The sequence below is a fragment of the Ambystoma mexicanum genome, chromosome 8 (assembly GCF_040938575.1).
Source record: "Ambystoma mexicanum isolate Mex_15411 chromosome 8, UKY_AmexF1_1, whole genome shotgun sequence".
In the NCBI taxonomy this organism is placed as follows: Eukaryota; Metazoa; Chordata; class Amphibia; order Caudata; family Ambystomatidae; genus Ambystoma; species Ambystoma mexicanum.
Genome location: NC_090929.1, coordinates 1,038,886,846 through 1,038,910,981, shown reverse-complemented (window position 1 = coordinate 1,038,910,981; position 24,136 = coordinate 1,038,886,846). Strand labels below are relative to the sequence as shown.

Sequence of the window (24,136 nt, the reverse complement as noted above, 5' to 3'; positions counted from 1 at the left end):
GGAATCACGGAGGCGGAATGGTAATACGAGTCCGGCGGTAACCAGGCGGTTTTACCACCTCGGTTACCGCTGGTCTCGTAATGAGGCCCACTGTGTTTCACATGGATTGGAGCCCTTACTGGATTTACACTCAGCACACCAGTGTGGTCTATCAGACATATCCTACACACAGCATTACTACGGATTAATGAAGTCTGGAGATAGCCAGTTTCTGGTCCCAGAAGGACTCGAGTCCGAAATGCATCAGAGCTCTACAACTGCCCTTGTCTCTAAAATAAACGAGTCTTTACAAGACATGAATGGACTATGTGACATCTCTTCTTGTGATTGGAATCTACCATTGGAGGAACCTTTCTTAAGAACCGCAGACTTTACATGGAACATGTTGTGCGTTTGCACAGAAAGTCCTTCCAATCTCCTTGATCACTAAATCAAGGAACCAGCAAATCTTGGCTTGGGCTTTTTTGTGCAAGAGGGGCCACTTTTGGCAACAGGGCCGCATATGCTACTCTGAATTGCAGATAAATGATTAATCTTACAAGCAAGTGTGGTACCCACTTTCCAGTGTGTTTCAAAGCAGTGTTAAGCCCCATTTTCTACAGTCCATTGGACTCCAAAGAGGAATTTTGGATTTAGCCCGTGTATTAACACTGCCCACAGTAAATCCGCCACTTTTTGGTGTTAAAAAGTGGAGGATTTACCGCCAGCCTCGGGGGGTGTGGGAGGAAATCCTACACTCCAAGGCCAAACAGGTAATTTGGTAGTGCAGTCATTTTGGCAGTAAAACCGCTACTGCCAAAAAAGTACCCGCAATGGAATTACCACCATTTTTTTTACCACAGCACAAACCTGGTAATAAAGGCCTTAGGGCCTCATTACACGGAATGCAGTAAGGGTTTACCGGTACCGGTAAGGGCACCGGTACCGGTAAACCCTTACCGCCTTACTACGAGGTCCCTTTGCCGGACCCGACCTCAACGGCTGGTTTTAGCAGCCATTAAGGAACGGGCCCGCAAAGGGACCTTGGTGCTAATTACGGTACTGCAATCTGCGGTACCGTAATTAGCTCCTTTCCCATTCCCATTGAGCCCTATGGGGCAAAAATGGGAATGGGGAAGTGCCTTTGTGAATGGGGAATTACCGCCTCCGCTCATCTTGGAGTAGGGCGGTAATTCCGCCATCCACCAAGGCGGAAACGGTAAAATACCGGCAGCAACCATGGCGCTAATAGCACCATGGTTACCGCATACCGTGTAATGAGGCCCTTAGTCTCTTCTTATTTCTGCATGAGCTATATGCACAAGTAGCCAGTGATGCAGCGACAGAACCTGCCTCGATTCCTCCCATACATTACATAATGTATTTATGCGCATCCATGATCACAGAGATAGGCGCTCCACTGGCTGGACTGCATGGTGTGGAACTAGGAAATCTGCATAATGCACTTGCTTTCTTCCCTAGCCCATGCAAACCACATTTGGCCATGTTCCGGAGCATTGTGATACAGGACCCTGCTTTAGGCACCGGCCAAACCTGCCTTTGACTGGTGAAGAGCCCTGCTGTGTGCGGCGTTCTCCAGGAACATGGCCCATATTTGCAGAGCAGGCATACACTGGCTAGAGCTGCAGAGAGTTCATCAAGGACTCAAAGAAGGGTGTCAGTCTCACCCGCGACTCTAAATGCGCCTCGGTGACCCGTGCTGCCCGAGTTTCCATGCCATTCTTGACTTCAGGTACAGGTGAAGGTTCCCCAGATAAAAATACTCCCCACTCTTTAAATACACAGCAATCTATATGAAGATCAGATTCATACTACATTCACCTAAAACTAACTGCAGATTAACCAGTGACTGTAAAGGCAATCGCTGTGCACCCTGGACCCTGGACGCTGTTTGAATAGTATGCTCATTAGTCTTAGGGGTGCTCTTGCCCGTTATGACTATATGGCAACCAAGGAGTGGTCTCTTTACCCGTTAAATATGGGAAATGCGTGCATTGTAAAGGAAAATCCATGGGAAAATGCCTACGGGACGCAAAAGGTCAAGGTGCATGTTTACCCAGCATGCAATTGCCAATATGTTAAATACCTGAAGCCTGCGGTTCTTATTGGTGCACAGCATTGTCTTCGAACGCTTCCGTTCCTAAGAACCTAACTTTCTTTCGTCTGCATGTTTGCTTTGGGTGAAGTGGTTGTGTTTTGTTTGCAGGCTGCAGGGGTTCCATAGGAGGAGCATGTCTGATTCGAGTTGCTTCAGTTCAGTGAATGCTTGAAATCTAGAAAGTTCTCTGCCACTCAGGAGTGGAAAATGCGTAACCCTCGGGTGCAAAGCTGGGGGCGCCCTTCCTCTCCCATTGTGCCCCTAGTGGGGACATCATGCCTGGTTTAGCCCATTTCTAAGGACTCCTCTGAAGATCAGTAACATTGGGAGGAGGTTGGCTGGTAATTCAGCAAGATCATTCTAATGGAACTTCCTAAATGATAGCAAGTGCTGCAAGTACTCTGGTCGGGTAAACCATCCATAAAAGGCAGAGGATTCCTTCCAACAGGCTGTCTGAGGGACTCCAACTGCTAGTTTATAAAAATGAGGGTCATTGACAGAGGCTCAAAAGAGAGAGAGAGAGAGACAGAGAAACTAGGAGGCCCTCTAACTGAGGCTTAGAGGTCCACCTCGAGGATCATCTCAAGCCATTCCCAGCTAATTAGGGGAGAATCCGGGGCCATCTATGGGAAGCTGTCATGGCTATGGGATTGCACATTTTGTTAGCTACTTCGCTAATTACGGGTCATTGCACTTGGCTCATCTGCTGTCTTTAATTTCAGAAACTCCCTCCACGCAAAAGCATCCCTGCACGCAATATTATTCCTATTGAGTCCTATGGAAATCCAAAATGGGGAATAACTGAAGGGCCCGCATGACTCAACTATGAACAAGATTGGGGTTCTACGACTCGGATTGCCAGTGAGTTGCACACATGAAGATAACCTAGAGCTATTGCACCAGGGCCAGCACAGATTCTGAGACTGGATTAGCAGGGAGGTGTCTAATCAATACCGTCTTCTCTAGTTCCCCAGCGCAGAGTGGGTGTCGGGATGGATTCTGGTGACGGAGCTATGATCACCTTTATTCTTCTGGCAGCCTCCGGATGCTAGGGAGGCCACCTCTAGAGATGAGGCGCGGACCCGGGGATCGAACCTGTGTTGCTCCATGTTGTCTTGTTTCCAACGTGAGCACTTTGCCCTTGAGCTATCCTCCCGAGCCTCAAAGAGAGATGGATGCCATTGTTTAACCCTTGCTCAAGGCTGCCTTCTGCAGCAGGCCATACACAAAGTGGGGTTCGTTTAGCCAGTTAATTAGAACTCGTCAGACCCAGGTGTCAGAACCCCTTGATGTGCAGCTTGTCCAGTTGCATAGCAGGCCGCAGCTGTTTTGCCCCATTTTAAACTGTGCTTAAAGGTCGTCCATTCTCAGGACTGTAAGTCTGGTTAGGATTTGAGTAAGAGGACATCAGTAACACCAAGATATGCTTTCACATTATTACTAAAGAAGTTGACCGCCATCTCTAGAAGGGGGGTGTCACATTTTGCATGTTCACAGCAACGTGTTCTGTTTATTTATGCAGGATTTTGGGGTGAAAATCCTGGAGTTGGCTTTGCAAGCCTGCACAATCCCAGGTTCTAATTCTGTTGTGCTAAAAACGCTTCCTTGTGAAAATCAGCACCCCCTAAAGGGAAGCTCTCCCTTTTCTTTCTATGCAGGGTCCTTAATGAAATGCACCCTCCCTAACAGTATTGAGCTCCCCGTACAGAACTACCTGTCCCAGAATGAACCCTGCCCCAGTGCAACATTCCAGATGGCAATGTGCTGGCCAATAGAGCAGAATCCTACGGTGGTTTTGTTACTCACCACTTTTGGTCAATTTCCGGCACTTTCTAGTCCAAATGCTGACATTCTATTATCTTGTGCCCTTCAGTGTCTAGCTCCCTTCATTCCCAAAGGATGCCGATTACAAAGCCTTTGCTGTATTTTTATTCTTTAATGGTGCTTTTGGATAATTTCCAAATCACTCCCTCAGCATTACAATTATCTGTAATGGCATGACTATCTTAGCTAGCAAACAGGCCAAACCATCTTGAAATTGCTCATTTTCAAACACTGTTTGCAACAATCTTTCGGGTGAGAGCCTACAGACCCCTGTTAGTAAATCATGATCTCAAATGTTTCCGAATTGGCTTCACTAGTGATTTAAAATGACCTGCTTTTCAAAACCCCAGAGGGTTTTCAACACTAGAGATTTAACATGGTACATGCTAGTCACATGCTACCCAAGGCTGAAGATACATGAGGAATGTTGCCTTCAAGACCTCTGGACTAGGGGTGGCGGCTGTGCCAGCTGACCCACAGACAGCTTTCAAAGTAAGGATTTGGATCCTGGCACTTCATGTTTTACAAATCAAACACTGGGTGTGCAGGCCCCATTGGCATAGTGTAGCGTGAACATGATCTGATATAGGATCACAGTTGTCCATTGTGGTTCATTCATAATTGTCCCCAAGTGAACCCACGACTTCTCACTACTTGTGTCGTTAGGGTGATCAATGAAGGTTTATTATTCAGGCAAATATCCCCCTTTTTCACCTGAAGTGAGTGGGTATGAGCTTGACCCAGATGTTAGTGGCACAAAGCTGGGGTCTTGGTGTTCAAGCTTTGAGCCTGAACACAGTGACCTATAGTGTAATAGGGATGAGCAGTGACGTCTTGTCCGACATCCAATGATCAATGTGAAACTCCATCACATGAGAGTATCAGGGCTATCCAACTCCAGGCCTCGAGGCCCGGATCCGTGTTGGGTTTTTAGGACACCCCTCATTAATATTCATGAGATACATTTTTATGTAAGTATTCTAAATGTATGCAAATGTGTCCTCATTATTATTAATGAGCGATATACTGAAAATCTGTCAGGATCCCTGCCTTCGAGGCCTTGAGTTGGACAGCCCTGGGGATGATCAAGTGTCATGTAGCGGTAGAAATTCAGCCCATTGGAGCAGATTATAGATGGAAGCATATGAATATATATTTTGATAAATTGGAGGGCACCACAGATCTGAGGCTCGGACTGAGAAGTATTAGGGTGATAGACTATTGTTTCTGACCATTCACATGGAAATGGCCAGCACCAGGATAGAGCATCCGGATCGCTGCATCCATGAGGTGAGGTTACAGCCATGATAGAGTGCTACTGAAAGCACTAATGGTATCCAAGCGTCACTTCCACCTGAATCTAGATCAACCCTAATGTCGCCTGTGATGGCCACCCGGACAGACCTAGTGCATCTTCCTGGGTGAACGTTTGCCTGTAAAGGATCTGGTTCAATGTGCTTGTATTACAAGCCACTTTTCCTGGATTAACCTTTGCCCACCAATTTTCCAGCATAATACCGCACCACCTCACCAACTGCTTTGTCCTTTAGACACACTCTGAGCACCCGCCTTACCCTGCCTTCTCCGTACATTTCCATCTGAGTGCAGGGGGGACCAACGCAACCTTCCACCCTCACTTTCCACCAGCAGCTCATCTCCTTACCACTTGACTTCCCACCTTTTGCATCTGGGGCACCATTTCACCTCACAGCCTCTCACCACAGCACATGCTCATCATGACTTGACCATGAGTTATGCCTTGTGGTAGCAAAACAGCACATGCATGAAAAGTTAGCCCAATATTTGGGAAAAGTGTCCTGCTGGAAATGTTTTGCGGCCAACGTGGGCACTCGCAAGGGTCTAAGATGTTGTGAGACGTAACAAAGGATAAGAATTGAGATCGTACTACTTCCTATATGAGAGCAGACAAATCTGAAACAGAGATTGATTTACCATTTTCCAACCCTCCTGGTTCTAGAAAACACCTGTCCATGGTGCTCCCAGTGAACAATGGACGATAGTTTGATAATTGCAGCTGTTAGTGGCATTGGTTTGTAGGCAGCATTGTTATATATGCATTTTTTAAGAGAATAACCGGAATTGCTATTGCTCCTATTATTATTATTAATCGCCTGCATTACGACTTATAAAAGAAAATGCAGTGTAAATATACTGTGAACATTGTCATTGAGAGCCCTGAAAAAGCGCTTTTGCACGAAACACGATGGCGCTTTTTCTCTTTTATTGTATCACTATATAAACAAAAAAAATAGAAGAACAATCTCGAGCAAAAACTCGACATACTATAACAGTGAATTTTCCTACAACTTTTCTAGTGTGCCATAAGCAGGACAGCGTATTTCCTGGGCACTAAGCATAGGGCTGTTGGCAGCAACCTCTGCTTCGCCATAATAGTAATGGGTTACCCAGCCGGTGGTGGCACTCTCATTCTAAGGTTGTACCCATGCTCGTCTCCATAAAACACCCCCTTTCCTTGTTTTCAACATTCATTTAAACACCCTTTGCTCCCGAAATCATGGAGTTCGCAAACAAATTACAACACCCTGATGCTTGCTATTTTCTAACCTGCACAAGACAACCCGACACCTCTGTGTATTGCCCTACTTGCCTTCACTCACAGAAGTGTTTCACACAAGTTTCTTCTGAATAAAATGTGCAGGTGTCTGTGCATTATTACCTCATTGTTTTCATGTCAACTTAGAAACATCACAAACTAGCTGGAAAGAAAATAAGGCTTCTGTGGTGCAGGCATTTACCTTGGCATGTAGAGAATGGAGGGCTTTGGAGTGCTAATGGCTCCTTCCCAATGGCTTGTCAGGGAAAGGGGCCATTAGCATTCTCCATTTCACACTTGTGTCTGCCTCAGCCCAGTAATACAAGATAAGACTTAACCCCTTAAGTGCCAAGGACGAGTATGCTCGTCCTTTTTGCATAGACTTACATAATAGCCTGGTATGCACACACAAAAAACAGCCCTTTATCTGGATTTCAGGAGGCAACCCTCTGTGTTTTACACTTCAGAAAGCACCCTTTTCCTTGACCGAGCATGGAGGAACTACATAACAATTTAAGGGCCACCCCCTGGTTTACCCAGTGCATATTTTGTAAATGATGCAGATCGTCCGTCCAATGAGAGTTTAGTTGTGGTAAAGAGGAGAAGGTTATGCTAGAAAAAGAAAAGAGAATACCTATGAATGTCTTTGGAAGTCAAGGCATCGCTAATAGCTATCATGTGTCTCGAATAGCCCGGCCTTTATTGTAACAGAAAGCTCTGTAAATAATTGTGTAACCTTCTAACCATGTATTCTCTTGTAACCAGAAAGCCCTGCAAGTAAAGGTCTAGCGCTGTTTTTTCCTTGTAACCAGATACTTATGTAAGTAATCATGTAATGCTGTAACCTATGCCGTGACACCCCAGGGTTTGGGCGTACAACAAATGCAATAAATAAATAAATACATTAAAAAGTGTCTTAAAGACACAAGCAATTGTTCACAAATTGTGCCCACATTTGTAGCAGGAGGAGGCCCAAAGTCCCAGAAGATATAGCCCTGGGCAGAGGTCTTCACCAGATTTGGGAGTTTGTATTAGAATGGCATAAGGGTGGCAAGCGTAGATACTTCTTTCTAAGCAAGCTCTGCATATATGGTCTACATTTTTGTGGAGAAACAATTAGCCAAATTATTGTACTGGGTCATTGAAGATGGAATTGACTATGAAAGGGGGAAAGGGCTTTCAGTTTGAGCACACGTTTGTTGCTGGTTTGCAGTACTGAAAATCTGGCCTTTGAAAAAGAAAGGCTAATTCTGCTTATGACTGGAAAAACTGCTCCGGAAATTGGTCTTTTTGTCAACGAGGGGCAATAGACAAACCCAAGATGTAAAAGTGGTGGGCAGGAAGGGCAGAGTGGAGGGACGTAGCTTTGAGGGACACCCAAGTTAAAGCTGGAGACTAAGTAGGGTGAGGTTCAGATGCTGCAGCAGCTGCTTCTTTAGATGCTGTAGTAATGTCTGTGCTTTGTGGGCGGGCTTGCAATATTAGACAGCGGTTCCTTTAGATCTGCGTGGAATAAGAGCAGTAGTACATTAAAGCACATTGTGGTGTGTACTGCAGGCCATGACCATCTCTATATTCTTATGCCTGAGACACACTCTGCTTGATGTGACCTTTTGTATTTTTGTTTGTTAAAAGAGGCCTACTTAAGTCTGTCTTCCATTGGTAATTCCTGCTAAAGTCTGTCTTTCATTGGTAATTCCTCACAAGCTTTGTCTTGGTCTGCTCACTGATGCTTTTTCATCACATCAATTCCCCCTTGTAACCATGTATTATTACATTACATTACATGATAGTTATATAGCGCACTATAGGCCCATAGGCATGAAGGCGCTAACAGAAGGACAAGGCATACAACAGCTGTGGCAACCTGTAACGCAGCATACTCTTCTAACGCCTGATTTAGAACTAAAGCAAAAGAATCGGGCAGAAAAGAGGTATGCTTACAATGATGCTACCCCTAGGGCTAATCCTAAGTGAAAAGAAAGGTTTTGAGATTTTTCTTGATGCCTGAAACCCCGGCCCATGTACAGCACCATGTTGATTCCGGAAACAAAATTCACACTAATCATCCCAAACAAAACACAATTATAAAATGTGTGGGGCAGAGCAGTATGGGAGGGTCACAGGTTGTGGTTTTGGGTATCAGGTGGTGCTGCTATTGCATTGGAGTACAGATGGAGAGGGGATGTGAATCAGGACACAGAGCATATGGTCAGTGTTTAGTCATTTACCCACCCATTGCCGTAGCCATGATAATCCCTATGGCTATTCCCACCCACTACTTGCCCCATCTTACCCAAAGCACACCCTTCCAGGATCTCTTTCAGCTAGTTCTGTCATGAACTAACAACAAGGTTTGTGGTGCATAGGACCAGAGAGTGCAGGGCTTGCAAAATGTACTGGAGCACTCACATTTGTGAGGAGATTTAATAAAGCGTAAGTACCATTTGAATGGTACTTAACCTTTTGGGAGAGCATGGGTATGTTTGAAACTTTTATGTGACATTTACTGCAAACAAACAGGCAATTAGAGGTTTCACTGTACATGGCTGGCCTTTGGGTGGCAGCATTGCACCAAATATGAAGCTTGCTTATGGTGACATGCACCATTTTACAGAAAGTACTAGTAAATATGTTGTCACTGTCACCATGGGGCAAGTGCATTTTTCCTAGGTCGGGTATGTACGCTATTTGCAGCTGTAAGGTGCTATGAAATGACTTAAAGTGTGCCTTCGGCCACTTGATTTCTAAGAAATATTTGATTTTTCACATCAATTCCTTGCACTGAATTCCTTTTAAAATCAATAATTGGCGAAGTCCACCATTTTGGCTTGTATAGCAATATTAAATAGGCATTTCCCAAACGCTGACTTCATATGCCAAGGCACACACACTATTTGCCTGCTGTTTCCATATATGACCAGGTAGTACCATTATGGCAGTGACTGTCAAATGGCTATCCCATGCCCACACAAAAGCTAACACATTTGGCTTTGCCAGTGTGTGTAAAGATATGTTGCACAGTTTCTGTTCCAAATCAGCAGGGGGCAGTGTTCCCAGAAATCTGTTTTGTGACTATTCCGATGTTTTGGGATTGATCGGTCCATACTTTAAGAGCATTTTTGAGAAGCATTCATTGAATAGCAACGGCACACCTGGATTGGCAGGGTGTATGCCAGATCCCAGGACGGCCTTCTCACCCGGGGCAGGTGATTTGTGTCGCTGGCATCTCTCTTAATGCTTGGGGCTGCATGCTTCTCCAGCGGGAGATTCTGACTGCCAGGGTACCAAGTACAAAATGTTTCCTGTCCTAGGTTAGTTTCCAAGGCAACCTTGGTTTCTAAGGCACAGCAGAAATGTTTTTCTACATCTGTTTGTCACTCTTTCTGTTATTTAAGGACTTACAATTGCCCAACATGTGGCGTGTGTGGGTTCTATTTGTTTGCTGTTGTTGGTCTGTCGGTTTATTTTAAAGTGTTCTTTCATTCCATGGCACCGGCGGTTGGATACTGCAGGCAGGTGAGCGGGCACCGGCCAACGCACGGGCAAGCAAGGGTCCTACTGCAGCAAAGCCACTAAAAGCGCATTCCTTTCTCCTTGTTTTGTTCCAATAACCTACTGTTGTATGTTTTGGAAGTTGTGCTTTGTTATGTTAAATTGAGTTATGTAGCGCTTACGGCCTCTTGGCATTAACACGCAGCTAGCGACCTGGGCTTTAAGTGGCAGTTAGAAATGGGAAGCGCAGATATTCAATCTCTCAATGGAAATTATTAGTTTGAAAAGAGTAATTTTTTGGCTGCTTCGTGAATAATAGGAAATGTGATTGAGCTGTTAAGATTGAAGGTAAACTACTCCAGAAAAGGGGGCTTTGGGCTGCAATACATCTGCCAGCACCAGACTTACGGGTGACCTTGGGGACCACCAAAAGATGGCAATCGACTGATCTAAGAGATGTGCACTGATGATACTTATAGACAATAAACACAACTTTGTAGTTGATTCTGGGTTTTATGAACAAAAAAAGAGTGACATCAACAACAATGCAGGCCACATGTTTACTTGATGCTTTGACATTTGAGATGTGCTGCAACCCGAAAGAAGTGCTTTACAATAATCAAGTTACAATCCAATAATCCATCTGCCTATATGACCTAATGTTTTTCCTGCTGAAAGGGTGAATCTTTCCAAGCGCCTGAAGGCAGTAAGAAGAACAACTGATTACTGCACTAGCCTAGGCTGATATATCCATTATAGGAACACAAATATGCGTAAGGTTTCGGCATCAGCGGGAATGGGGAAAGACAAGGTGTCAAAAGAGAATAGAGTTTTGAGGCTATTGTATTTTATCAGGTGTGTTGCAGTGACAGACAGGATCACTTCAATTTTTGTCGCGTAAAGGCAAAGCCATTTGAGGTCCATCCATTTTTTGATGGCATCCAGAATAGTCGAGAATCTCAGCCTATCTGTCTGCAATGTTGTTGTATGACAATTTCAAATACAGATGAGTATCATCGGCATAGCAATGAAGGTCTACACTGAGACTGACCAGAAAATCATACAGCGGCTTAACATTATTATTCAATGGGAGAGGGGACAAAGGAGAACCCTGGGGTACCCCACAAGTGCTAAGACAGTAGCACCTCGGCCAGCAACACCAGTCTACCATCTATGGGCCGATGGACCGTGGCGTCCAACTCTGCCCATAGGTCCAGCATAACCAACAAGGCATTCTCATACATCTTTGTTTTGCAGTAGGTTTTCCCATACGCCCAGCAATGCTCGCTCAGTGCCGCCTTGAAGGTGGAAACCAGAGTGCCTAACTACAAACCAGGTTGTGAGTCTCAACAAAGTTCTGAAGTGGGATGTGCCCACCTCATCTAGCAGCTTCATTAGTAAAGGGGCACTGCTGATAGGCTGGTAGTTAGATGGCAGAGTCATCATGAAGCTGTCAGCCTTGGGTGATTGTTGAAGGTAGAACTATGAGCTGCTCTGTTGTCCAACAGATCAAGTGTTGAAAGCATGTATTTAGGGGAATTGGCTGCAGATGCAATAGCGGAAGAAAAAGAACCTCCTGCTTGGCAGAAATAATAGCGATTTTCTATTTTTTCCAAAGAGATATAATGGGATCTCTATTTTCTGGGGTATTAAGTCTGTAGCATGCCCATTGGGCTTGCCCTCGTTTATTCAAGTGTAGAGGAAGGTCAGCTGTTTACCACGGTTTAGGAGGAGTTTTGGATCATGCTAACTTTGTTTTTAAGGGGGTGCTATGCTGCTAGTAATTTGCATAAAGATTTGGGTATTGTCTCCCCACACAGGCACAGGATTATCATCATGTGCGGGGGCATAAAAAGCGGCTTGAATTACAACATTCCATACAGATCTTTTCCAGACCTAGCAACACCCCTGCGTGTATCTTTATGTTTCCATTAAAATCAAGTTAAACATTTTTGATCGAGTGTTGATATTTTGTCTACTGCAGAGGCAGCCTAACGAGTAATGTCGAGCGTACTCTTTATCACACTAAAATCCAGCAAATGTCTTAGGAGGATAGCTCAGGGGCAACGCGCTCGCCTTGGAAGCAAGACGATCTGGAGCAACACAGGTTTGATCCCCAGGTCTGCTCTTAGAAACCTCAGGGTATTGAGCGTGTAATAAATAACCTATCATAATTGGACAAGCAAGTCAAGCTGTGGTGTGCACAGTCGTCCATTTATCCAGAGCGGAGATACAGAGAACAACATAGGCTTTCGTTTGCACCGTGGGCTTAGGAACCCAAAAGCAACTTGGCAAGAAATTAAATAGGAAAACAGGATAGGAATATGTTTAGACCCCTAATATGTTAGTGGCTATACGTTGGGGAATAAGGCACACGTGGGCCCATTGTGGGTATGGGGGCAGCAGTACAAACATTAGATATTTTAATTGCCCCCCCCATTTTTAAAATAGCAACTCACTATGAATTGGGATCGCACAGTGGTAGAAGTGTACCAAAATGTAGTGGAGAAAAGGGTAGGTTGGAGCAAAGCGCAATACAGGAAAAGGCACTGTCACTGGGGCGGTTTGACAGCCAAGTGGGCTGTATGGGCAAATAAAGGAGGTGCCCCTGTAGTTCTTTTTTTCCCGCTGTTGGTCAGTTAGTGGGAGCTTTTATATATTGCCAAGGCTCGCTGATCAAAACTCCTCTAGAACCAACACCTAACATCTACCTGAACACATGCCGCTTCTACAGCAGACTGGAAGTAGGCAAAGCTTGCATGGTCAAGAACAGAATTTGGTCATTTATTCCCAATCCTGGATCCCAAGATTAAAAATGGTATCTTCTCTGGCCTGACAGAATTTTACGTATAAATGATCTGTGATCCTCCATGGGTCAACGGTTCTGTGTGCTGCTGTCCTCAAGGTAGGCAGCAGCTGTCCAATGGATGCATTTGAAAATGATGAGGAGAATTTCAAGATGAATTCTCTACTCCACTGGAGCCGCAGCCATTTCCTGTGAACAATTTAGCCATGATCACTTTTCCTCCATCCAGAAATCAATCTGTTTTTAGCCACCTGGAGTCTGATACTTTCACTGACGTTGCCCTCAGGAGTGCACTGCAATAGTCCAAGTGACTAGTCAATAAGGCTCTCACTACAACTGTGGTCTTGTCCTGGAGCCTGAGCGGACAAATCCTGTCTGCCCACCAGATATTAAAATAGTATCCATTCCGAATAGTGTGGACCTTTAGAAACTATATTGTCTTTGGATTTTACCTGAAATAACAACTTGATACGTTTTCCAAAAGGTAGGGAGAAATGGGGTGTGTGGAGAGATTCCTTGTTAGAATTAGCAGGACCTCCACCATCTTCCCCTGGCTAAGAGGAAGCCAGCTGGAATGCATCCAGGCTATGCCACTTAAGCTTCATAAATGTATGGTCAGATTTCAGTTTAGCTGCAAATGCTATAAGATGCTAAAGGCAAGGCTGAAACACGTGCATGGGGTTGCTGTTGGTACTCTTGTTCAGAAGAGTATTTCAGTGCTGGACTGCCCATGTGTGCGGGACAAAGACTGATATGCAAATGGTTATTTCGCTTCTGTGAAAGGTACAGTGAGCTAAAGCGTGGCCGCAGACTCTCGAGTGGGTACCTTCCCAAAAAACAGGTAATTTAGCCATGTTCGTTCTCGCAGAGGGGCACCTATGACTATTTTTTGCCCATATCAGTAAAGGCTGAAATGGTGGGATCAACCGTGTGGCTATGTCACTTTGCCGAACATGTGAACAGGGAAGTGGGCGGGATGTCCACTACAGAGAATATTTTATTAGTGTTAACCAATGATTTCATGGTTGGGAGGTATAGGGCTGCTGCGTTATGGAGTGGCATGCTGCTGGGCAGAGATTGACGAAGGGGTTGGAAATTAATAGCATTATGGACTACATGATATTGTGTCTGTAATGAGCGATGCTGACATTGGTATGAACATCAAAGGTTTTTGGCTGCATGAATTAATATTTCATGCAGAGCTCCTGGGATACGGCATGAGAGAGAGCAGCGCTGCACCACTAGATTTCTAAAGTAAGATTTAAATAGTTCCTCGTGAAATGCAGGGGGGGCGAGAATATGCATAGTATTTTCCCTCATGTCAGATCGAGCACAATACAGACATATAGGGGCTGTATAGGGGAAAAATACTGTGCACATTCTTCCCTGTGCATTGGGACCTACCTGGGGATGCCCCCAGCCCAATGCACACCTCGCCCTGAGACTTGGACTCTCTCCTCAGACCCTTCTCTTCTAAAATTCAACCTGAGAAGCGGAAACATTATTGCAGGAAAGGAGAACATCCTTCAGACCTCAGCCATTATGTCTCAATGGGCCTCATTACATGGATGGTGCAAAGGGATTACCGGCACCGGTAAGGGCACCGGTGCCGTTAATCCCTTAGCGCCATACTACAAGTCCCTCAGCGAGTCCCGTCCTTAACGTGTGGCCAGACCACACATTAAGGAAGGGACCCGCTGAGGGACTTCAGGGCAAATAACGGTACCGCTAATAGCGGTACCGTTATTTGCTCCTTCCCCATTCCCATTGAGCCCTATGGGGGCTGAAATGGGAATGGGAAGGGCCTCGTTGAATGGGGAATTACCGCGCCGCCAACCTTAGAATGGGGCAGTAATTCCCCCATTCACCAAGGCGGAATCGGTAAAATACCGGCGGCAACCATGGCGATAATAGCGCCATGGTTACCGCCGTCCGTGTAATGAGGCTCAATATCAGGGCTCAATATTTGCACTCATCACTAGTCATTGGCAAGTGATGATTCATATTTGACGAGTGAGAAATGGTGGGCTGTGAGTATCTGTAGAATTGAGGTGACTAATGATTTTTATTGCTGGCTAGTAACTTGCAACATGACATGTTCCCCCTGGTTCAAGGTTACAAACACTTTGATGATAGGGTGAGGGTTGTGCATAATGAAATTATAAGCAAATCCAGTTTGCATTATCTAGATAGTGATTCAAGCATACAACATAGAGGCTCTTTGTCACAGACATATTTGTCAAATTTAAAGATCTGTGGTCGTTTCTATGTTCCCAAATGTTCTTTGATTTTATTCGAAACAGCCAGAAACCCTATTTGTGCTATTGTTCCCTGCCTCCTTCTCATGGTTGTATTTTGAACTAGTATAATAGGAAATAATGTATATTTGTAATCGGGATTTTGATACTGTGTGCACATATAACCTAATAAAAGTATATACTGGAAGTGATAATTAGAAATGAACATTGTATGTTTTAAAATGGCGAGTTTACAAAGTTCGTACTAAATGTATGTCCTTTTTTTTAATAGCTGCTTTGGTGACATACACACCTTTTTATTTCTAAAAATGTTCCTCTTTCTTGCGAAGTGTCACAGTCATGTTAAAACCAATGATCTGTTTCTTTTGTAAGCACCAATCCAGTGTTTAATTGGAAGCTACAAAGAGGGAGAGAGATGAGAGATAACGCTAGACAAAGAGAAAGAGAGAGAAAGCGAGAGAGGGAGTGAGAGGGAGAGAGAGGGAGCTGGAAAGAGATAGGACAGAGAGAGAGAGAGAGAGAGAAAGACAGAGAGAGAGAGAGAGAGAGAGAGAGAGAGGAAAGGAATGAGAGTGAGAGATATAGCTGGACAAAGAGGGCGAGAGTGAGGGAGCAAGAGAGAGAGAGAGAGAGGGAGGGACGGAGGAAGGGAGGGAGGGAGGGAGAGAGAAAGAGGGGGGGTTTGACGAAACAACTTCTGTGGCACCAGTGGTCCAGGGATGAATATTGGTTTCTAAACCATCATTCAACCACACGCCTCTAGTACACCAGAAGGGATCCGAACAGATTGGAATACAAATGAATTATAAGACCTCCTTGTCCAATTTTGGTAACGTGGACGGAATGGCAGGCTTATCTCCGCAAGGTCCTGAATCGTTGGTTAGTTGCAACACAGCAAAATACAATTATTACTCAATGATAAAAGGGACTGTCTAGTCAAGGTTGTATACAAATATCTACTTTATCATTACTACAACAGACAGTTCTAGCACACTACAAAATACAACCCACCCTGTAAAGGAACACAGAGGACAGACAGTTTCATGAAGCAAAGGGATGCAATCTGGATACTGAGAGCAGGGTAGTTGGTAAAGTAATCCGTCTTACAGTTCAAGGTTATTCGGTTCCGGCACCAGGGGGGCAAAGAATCGTAACTCTCTCTAGGGGCCTTCGGAGAAGGAGCAGGTGGGCAGAACCACAATGTACCTGGTGCAGAAGATGTTCTTGGTGCTCAACAGCGTTGAGGCGGTTCCAGGGCACTTTGCAGCCCTTGAGACAGAGTTAGTGGCGGGAGACAGCTGTGGGTACCAGGCAGCAGGCAGTTCACCAAGCGAGGCTGGACGGACGTCTGCAGGCTGTCTGGTGCGGCGGCTCGGGCCACGAATCATTGTATCTGTACTGGTTGGCAGATCTGGAATGCTGGTCGAGGTGTCTTGGACGGCTCTGGTGACTGTAGTGTGACAACAGTCAACGGTGCAGTCAGATGCGGTTCAAGGACTCAACTGTCTCTGGATGTTGCGTGTGTGAAACTCCTCTTAGCTTCTTCTCAGGGCTCGTGTCCTTTCAAGGCGGATGGCTCAAAGCTCAGGAGAGTGTTTGAAGGCAACGACATTGTCCTTAGTTCAGATACTCTATGGCAATTCCCACCTTTCAAGCATGCTGCAGAACCTAGCAGGGCACGCTGTGTGCTGAGTACTGGTTCTGGGGCTGCTGGACGGGTCCTCTGAGTCCGGTATCTCCCTCTGTTCCCTGGGAGATGTTTAGGAGAGGGATCTTACTTCCCTCTTGGAACTCCTGGCCTTCCTTCTTTGGCGGAAGATGTATGGTAGCCTCTACCTTTAGCTCGGGTCCTAATGAATCCTTCTTACTCCTTTCAAAGTCTACAGATGATCTGCTAAGTGAGGGGTTCAGCCCTCTTATGAAGCCGAATTGGCCCCAGTGATTGGTGCAGGCTGAGCCTACCTCAATGAACCAATACTGGGTCCCCACCAACAATCGTCTGTCATGCACGAGGTCAGGACCATGGTGCCCTGAACAGGACAGACAAGGGAGTGACAACATATACCTAAGTCCCACCCAACAACTGCCTGTTATAGATCAAAGTGTCTCTCTGGTTACCTGAGCCCTCTCTGACTCTTTATTAAAGTGCAGGGTTCCCTTGAAATTTGTGCTGGGAGCAGACTTCCTGTCTCCCCAAACCACATACTTCTCCCCCCTGAAAGGAGTCAGCTCTGCAGGGGTTTGCCTATGGTAAATAGTGGACCCAGACATGCATTTCACTGCCTTTTATACAGAGGGGTGGGAACTAGCTTCAAGTTGACATATTGCATGCCAAAGGGGTGTTAGTCCTGACTTCATGTTGTCTCTTCCGACAACCAAGCCCCTTCAGGCGTGCTTCAATTATCCCTCATTAGTATGCACTGCCACCAGCCGGAGGACAAAGGAAAGCAGATCCATGGAACCTTTGATATATAAATCAGGCTGCTCATGGCTGGAGAAAGGTGTGCCTTCCCCCTTCTAGAGATGATTTGATGTACCCGGGGCTGTCACATTCCATCTGATTATGACAGGGGAAGATGGCACCTGTAGGCTGTGTCTTCCCAGAGTATATGTGACTATTTGTTTTTTGTGGGAAGCAGATGGACTGTGTGTGGGATGGCCTCACGCAGTCCTTGGTGGTTGATCTCTCATCATTCATTTTCATTTATCAAAAAGCCTAGGCAAGCACACTCTCCCCATGCGGATGAACGAATTCCTCACAGAGAGGGAGCTAGAGAGAGAGGGAGAGAAAGAGACAGAGAGGGAGAGAGAGAGAGAGAGAGAAAGGGAGAGGGATTGAGTGACAGAGAGATAAGACAGAGAGAGGGAAACAAAGAGGGATAGAAAGAAAGGAAGGGGGAGAGAGTGAGGGACAGAGAAAGATGGATAAAGAAAGAGAGAGAGACAGAGAGAGAGAGAGCGAGAGAGAGAGAGGGGAGAAAGAGTGAGAGCTAAGTCAGAGAGGCAGAGGAAGAGAGATAGAGGCAGAGCGAAGCACAGTGAGAGAGAGTGAGAGCTAGAGGGAGGGATAAAGAGACCTACTGAGAGAGGGACAGTATAGGAAGAGAGAAAACCAGACCATAGAGACCAAGAGAGCGCGAGCATGCACCGGACTGCACTGACACAGGGAGTCCGAGAGAACAGAGACCAATATTTGTGTCTGCTAGCTTTCAAGAGCACTTGCCTCTCTTCTTCGGGAAACGGCCTATGAAGAAGTGACCAATGAGGTCTTGAAAGTTAGCAGCCAACAACAAGAGCTAGCACAATAAAAGGATCATCTTTACTAGACCTTGTATTGTTTTCAACATTATTTTTTAATCAACAAGCTGTACTTTTGGTTTAGTATGACTTGAAAGTGGTAAGTTAAATACTGTTATACAGCAAATGACAAGCTATGGTAAAATATTAGAACAGTTACAAACAAGCCTTTGCGGAGAGCTGTGTGCAAGTTAGTCGTACAAAATTACACCAGAAGCCCCTTTTTGAACAGGAAATTGATGGGGTTTTGGGGCTGATTCATCCCACCAAACGTGACCCACACATATTCACGTGTAACCTTTTGGAAGGTTTGCCTGAACACAATAAATTGATAAGTCCAGTGTTATCCCTATCTCTGGTTCCATTATCTTCTATTAGGCAAGATGGCGCCTGCACACTGAAGGCTGTGGATTCCAATGTGGCAGATAATCCAGCTGTACTGTAACATAATGCTCCAGCTATCACCTCAGTGGTCTCCCGGCACAGGGCCTTGCCCAGAAAATATATTGTGCCAATATATATAGGGTAAACAAAGCTTGGTCTGTGCAGGCAAACATGAATAAGGATGGGAGAAGGAGAGTGGGATATCAGAAGCAGATTAATCAGAGGTAGCAATTTGGATCATAATACCTTTTGACAGGGTAATATTGAGAGATTTAGCCTCATTACGAGGATGGCTGTAACCCGCTGGTGCTACCGGCGGGTTGCCATGGTCCTTGTAACACCGAATCCGCTGCCTCATATCCCGATGCCACCGGGACATTACAAGTCCCGGTGGCCCCGGATATCAGGCGGCAGATTCGGGAAGTCCCCATTACCGTGGAGTCCTATTGGACTCCACGGGAATGGGTTCACGGAAGCACCGGCAACGTTGTTATCGATGCCGGTGCTTCCGTGAAAACTCTGCCAACGTTGTGCCCAGCAGGTAAGACCTGTTGGGAGCAAAGGCACCGGAAGGCAGAGATGAAGTGTGGCGGTCCGGAAAGGGTGCCAGTATGGTGCGACCGGCACCCTTATTTCCCGGACCGCCACACTCAGAATGAGGCCCAATGTTTGCATACCTATTGATCTAAGTTATTAGTAAGTCCCAGGGGGACATTGAGGTGCGTGTGCAAAGTCTGCTAGGCTGTTTAAAAAAAAAAAATTGAAAGGTGACTTATATATTGACTTCTTCTATTCAACAAATTGAAAATGTTATGAGGCAGAAACAAGATGTCAGCCACGTTGCGGTAAGGAGTAATGACCAGAGGATGAAGGACGGCTATTTTCCCTGAAGGTTAACGCTCCTCTGCAGGCAGCAGGGCCAGATGCAGCAAGGAGCCACCACTTCCCAGCATGCACTGGATGGCCCTTAGCAGGATTATCCAATGATCAATAGAGGGGCAACATTCATCAATCTATGGGTAAGCGGTACATCGTAGGGGGTCCGGGCAGATCAGATTAGTACGACCTGATGATATTCCTGAATTTTTTGTAAATGTCGAAACATTGGATCTATGATATGAGATTATTTATAACGCACTTAATACCCAGAGCACCTGGGGAACAAACCTGTGGTGGGCCGCATCGACTTGTTTCCAAGACCAGCACGTTGCCCCTGAGCTATCCTCCTGAGACTCAAACTATGAGTTAGTTTTTTTTGCCAAAGTACACTCCGCCGAATTCTTTTACGATTTTTGCAGTTTTTTTTACCGTAAAAAAGCAGGGGGGAGACCATCCTGCTCACCTACCCCCACCTTTCTATATACCTGACCCAGACCCACCATCTATCTTCTTTGTGGTAAAAGAAAAAGTGGTAAAAGTGCAGCAAAATGAAATTCGGTCAAATGGTTGATACTTGAGGAAGATACTTGTACAAAACTGCAATAAATAAGTTGTTTGACTTGTAGGCCAGTCATCCCAATTGGCTAGAATTACTAATTAAACTATTAATTTAACTCACCTTGATGAAGAATCTCATCACACCTAATGTGAGTTCCTTTAAAAGAAGCATAATTCTGTCCACAGGTTAGTTTGGTGGGGGAAGAAAATCACCCAAGAATGTTGTGCAAAGTGAATATTGCACACATATCGCCATGCCAAAAACGAATGCCTGCAGAAAGGACTTCCAATGCAAACCTTCCCACACTGTGGTAAGAGAGTGCATCAGTGATAGTCTCGCGCCAGCCCTGGTGAGCTGAAAGATCTTCTATAAGGGCACCGCTTCTACACATCCTGCCGTGATCACTGGTGCGTTGTTCAACCCCACAGGCCACACTGTAGTTTTCAAAGCTGGTGAAGGCACCTGTTTCCAGTCTTGGCAATCCACTCTGTCTCCAATTCAGACTCCACCACACTCCCTACTCATGATAAGGCGTCAACTTTCCATTATGCCATCTCCAGAAACCACGTGTCTGGGATTCTTGTGGAATGGAGGACATCAAGGATTTTCGCACCACTATGGTACTCGGTTCACAGATGATGCTTTTTCCAGGCTTAAGCAGCACTTGCTCCTGAGGAAGGTTGGAACTGATGCCCATGTCACACCATAGGCTATGAAAGCATGTGTAAGGTGCGCCTACGTACCTTACTATGAGAATTGCATAAGCGAGTGTTCCATGTGGTATGCAACGCAGAGGTAGTCAAGGGGAGAGGCGAAGATTGTTGAACATCTATCGCACTCTAACTTACATCTCTCCCACTTATGTACCCAGCTAACGTACACCTGTGTGTTGGAAAGTGGACCAGGTTTCTGCATATGGCAGCATTTGCTTAGGAAGTAAGAGCAGTCATTGGCAAATTGCCTTCATGCAAATGTAAAAAAGTTCACATGCTAGAGGTTTTAAATCCCCCTTCGTTTACACCAGTGCATCGAGTAACTTGCACTTTGATAATGCACAGTGTGATATTGTTGATATTCTGGTGGGTGTTTCTTCTGCTAAAGGAGTTAACGCAGCACCATTCTTATATTATTCTATTGTGTTTTGTAAAAAAAATCATGGTGATAAAACCAATATTCAAAAACCACAAAGGTGGGAAACCCCTACTTCAAGAACATCTAGGGTAAGTTATATATTGAACAGATACGCAGAACAACATCTGGAAAGAAATAGCTAGTTGTTGTTAAGATCGAAACTATTAATTAAGGAAGTCCTATGAGAAAGTATTCAACATGTTAGGACACCTATAGTTGATTGTTATGTGTGAACCAAGAGTAAGATTACCATGTGTGAACTAAGAGAAAGAATTTTATTCAAAGTAAGGAAATTACAAATAAGGAAGCTGGGAAGGGTTTCTGAGAATTGGTCTACACAGACCTTTATTTGTAAAAACATGGTTCTTATTGATGAAATTGATGACACACGATTTGAAATGGATTGTGATGAATGATATTATTTTATGGAATATTTTTCAAAAAAATTGTATGCATTCATTAACAAAAATTGAATAATGATTGACTACAGTATACAGTTGTAGCCTCTTATCTCCATACCCATTCCCTTTTGTAAGGAACACTAGATTAAGGTTGTTCCTTTTTCTCAGGATATTATATTTGATGAAAAACAATATTACCTGCTTTCATAAGTGGGCTTGCACTGCTTTTCCTGCTCAATTTCTCAGGTCAGGTCGGGCTCCCCTTTGAGGCGGTTGTCAGAAGATCTTAACACTTCATCTTAGAAAGAGCCTGGTCTGACGTGTTTGCATCCTTTAACAAACCATATTTCACATTCACAGTCATTTTTTGTATGTATATAGTGCTACAAACCCTCAGGCATCTGAGCACTGCTTACCCACAGTGTGTGGTGCTCATTTATCGCGCTCAGACGGATGAAGGTCTGAGTTTGGATCTGCTAGGATTCAAACTTGTGTCAGCAGGTTCCGCATGGGTGTCAAAGCGAGCGCTCTACTTGCTATGCTATCTGACCGGCTTATTTGCTCTTAATAAGGTGGGGATACTGTTCCACATAGAATCTGAACATTTAAGTTGCATGTTTCAAATATGCAAGACTGAACCCTGTTCATCTGTGCAAACCGGAAAACCACATGTTGGCCTGACAGTTCTGCCACATCGATACTGTAATTCACCTTAATTCCCTACTCTACATTGATCAGAACTCTCTTTGGGTGTGGGGGGGGTGAGGGGTTTCAAAGCTTGTCCGCTGTTTACATGCAACCAAGATGACAACAGCACAACAACACTTATTTTGTAACCGGGGAACTCTTATACGTACAGGCTTGCGCCATGCACCTCGAAAATGGACCCACCTAAACTCACAGCGATTAAGCAACAGCTGATGTGAGTTCTTAGCTAAGTGAAAGGGCAATGGGTCTTTAAAAAGCCAGGCAATGATTGGGTGTGTTTGCTAATTATGAACTAATAACATGCAGCCTTTCTTGGGTGACCTCAAACGTGGCTGTGCGTTCATCCCACTGTCTCGCTTTCTCGGACCATTGTCCAGGCCTGGAGTGTCACCAAACTACCAAGTGACCAGCAGTACAGCACGCGCGTTTATATTTCTTTAGATATGGGCGACCGGTCAAATGAATACGCCAGTCAACATCTTTTCCCACATCCGGGCAATGCCAAAATATTTCTAGACATGTCAATTTAGGTAACCTATTATGTCATCTCCTTATTCTTTGCAGGTGAACGGACATAATTATAATTATTTTTTATTAACTTGCTTAATACAAGAGACTTCTTTTTAGTAGCTGGACCGGGATTCGAACCTGTGATGTGCGGGGCTGTGTTGTTGCCAGTGCTGGTCATTTGGTCAGCTTTCGCCGTGTCTGAGATCCAGCACCAGAAGTGTAGCCAGACCTCGGGATCCACCCAGAGTCAGCTGCTGCAAACCCCAAACCCATGCTCTGTGCTGGGTTACTTCGTAAAAAAGAATTATGATAAAAAACACGCAATGGCACAGAGTAGGGGGGCAGAGCAGCTCATTGCTGCCATAAGAACTCTGCTGCCTCCACCCCCTACGTGTACATAGCAGGACTTTGATACAGGTCACAGCTGCAGGAAACACCAACTGTAACTTCCACTGTTACACCCTGTGTAAGTGGTCACCAGAGGAAGTTACAGTCCTCAGCCGCAGCCCAGTTTATTTATTTATTTATGCAATGTTTTTCGGATACATGGACCCGGATAATTTATTTATTCATACAATGTTTGACGGATACTTGTATCCGACACACATTGCATAAATAAATAAATACCCCTATTAACATTGAAACTAGCCCACACGATGCAGCCATCCAACTGCTTTCAGAGGGGAGCTGCAGGAGCTGTGCTGAGTGGGCTTCAAGTAAAAGAAAACGTTGCTTATGGCGAACAGAAATCACCTCGTTTCAATAGTTCAAGGGGAAGTTATTTTTATAAAATGGGATGCAAATTGTGAATTTTAAATAATATTTACTCAGAAACACTGGTCAAAACTATTATCTGCATAGTGAAGTAACTCATCACCATTGCCATGGAAGTAGTTTAAAGTGGAATTGATATATAGTTTGGAAAAGAAGCAGCATGAAAGAAATTGTGCCATTTTAAACTATTATTTTGGACATTTCCTTAGATCGGAGGTCAACTGCCAGCTCTGCCCCCCAAACTCTGCCTCCCCGGGCATCGCCCCCCCCACCTCCCAAACTCCACCCCCATCCCAGAGTCACCACCAAATTTTTTCCATTTCCACCACTGGTTGTTGCCAAGACAAACGTGTTGCCCCTGAGCTATCCCCCCTCACAGCAATCTTGGAATTACTGATAGTGGTAAGAGGGTCCCCAACAATGCTCTCCCATCAAAG

General features: G+C 45.0%; 1 protein-coding gene across 12 annotated transcripts in view; it reads left to right on the top strand.

Moving 5' to 3' along the window:
* KCNMA1 (potassium calcium-activated channel subfamily M alpha 1) overlaps positions 1-24,136 on the top strand; it is a 1,925,602-nt gene that overhangs the window by 505,422 nt on the left and 1,396,044 nt on the right. The window lies entirely within an intron of this gene.